The sequence below is a fragment of the Camelus dromedarius genome, chromosome 5 (assembly GCF_036321535.1).
Source record: "Camelus dromedarius isolate mCamDro1 chromosome 5, mCamDro1.pat, whole genome shotgun sequence".
NCBI classification, from domain to species: Eukaryota; Metazoa; Chordata; class Mammalia; order Artiodactyla; family Camelidae; genus Camelus; species Camelus dromedarius.
This window is the reverse complement of record NC_087440.1, coordinates 15,907,089-15,908,674: the sequence shown is the minus strand read 5'-3', so window position 1 is coordinate 15,908,674 and position 1,586 is coordinate 15,907,089.

The window sequence follows — 1,586 nt, the reverse complement described above, 5'->3', positions numbered from 1 at the left end:
TAACTCAGAAGTTTTTGCACAGCAAAGGAAACTACTGACAAAACAAAAACACAACCTACAGAATGGGAGAAAATAGTTGCAAATGATATAGCTAATTAGGGGGTAAACAATTAAGTACCAGAGTTTCAGGTGCATTGGTTCTGAAACCAGTCCAGCCAACAACCAGAATCTGAGACCCTTAGCCCCCAAATCAGTGAGCAAATAAATCTTGCCAACAACCACATGAGTGAGCCTAGCAGCAGATCCTTCTTCAGCTGAGCCCTGAGGCCACTGCAGGCCCTGCCCACACCCTGACTGCAGCCTATGAGGGACCCTGAGCCGGAAGATCCAGCTGAGCTGTGCCCAGATCCTGACCCACAGAAGCTCTGCAATAATACATGTTTATTGCTTTAAGCTGCCAGATTTCAGGGTAATTTGTTATACATCAATAGATAACTCACAGTGTTTGAGCAAAAGTCTGATTTAAACAAATCTCTTCAGTACTTTTATAGCCCCTATACAGCTCAATCCAAATATTTCTCACATTGTAGTGTAACCACTTCTTTACTTGCTTTTCTTACTCAATACAGAACAAAAATTATTTGTCTCTATAACCCTAACACCAGAAAAGAAAAAGTATCCGGCTTACAACAGGTATTAAATAAATGTCTTATTGGTGAGTATAGCATGGATTTATATAAAGATAAGACCAAATTTTGTTATTTTTCAACAAAATTTGACGTTGTTAAAATTAAGAAAACTAGAAGACAGGGATAGAGACAGAAATTTGGGAGCCACTGCTACAAAGTTAATCTTTAAAGTCATTATCAAAATGATGTTTTAAAAAATGTATTAAACAGTTACTGTGTGCCAAGCAGTGTTTCTAAGTATTTTACACTTATTAATTCATTTAATTGTTATGTCAACTTCTGAGATAATTCCTATTTTACAGATAAGGAAACTGAGGCACAGGAAAGTTAGGTAACTTGCTGGCAGGCACTAGAGGAAGTGACAGCACTTGGAGTCTATCCTTGACAGTCTGGTTTCAGAGCCAATGCGCTCACTCTTAAGTTTACTTAAGTGTTTACCAGGGGGATTGTGTAGTTCCAGAAGAAGTAAAAGCATCTTCAAGGCTTTTAAAGGATAATCACAGTTATGGTTTGGGGAAGGATGGTAAGAGGCAAAGAAGTCAACAGAAGACAAAAATGAAGGGATGCCATGATATTGTTCCTTATATTTGAGGATAAATAGTTAATTAAAATGTCTATGTTTGTTCTTGGATTAAATGACTTTTACAGTTTTGCTCCAGACATTTAAGATTGCGTGATGATGCACATTCTATTTCAAAATCCTTTATTCATTTAATAAGAGATTCTTATGACACACTTTCTTAAACAAGCTCAAATACAGAATATCATGTTTGATCATTATGCAATTTTTAAATCAGAGTCTTGCAAAACAGATACATTTAAAAATAAATTTGACATTATAGGTAATATTTCTTTCGACTTGGAATGATTTGCCAAAGTCATACAAGATGAAGACTGCTCTCTTGTCAGTTTTACGATCCACTTATAAACACTGAGAAGACTGGAGATGTGTATAAA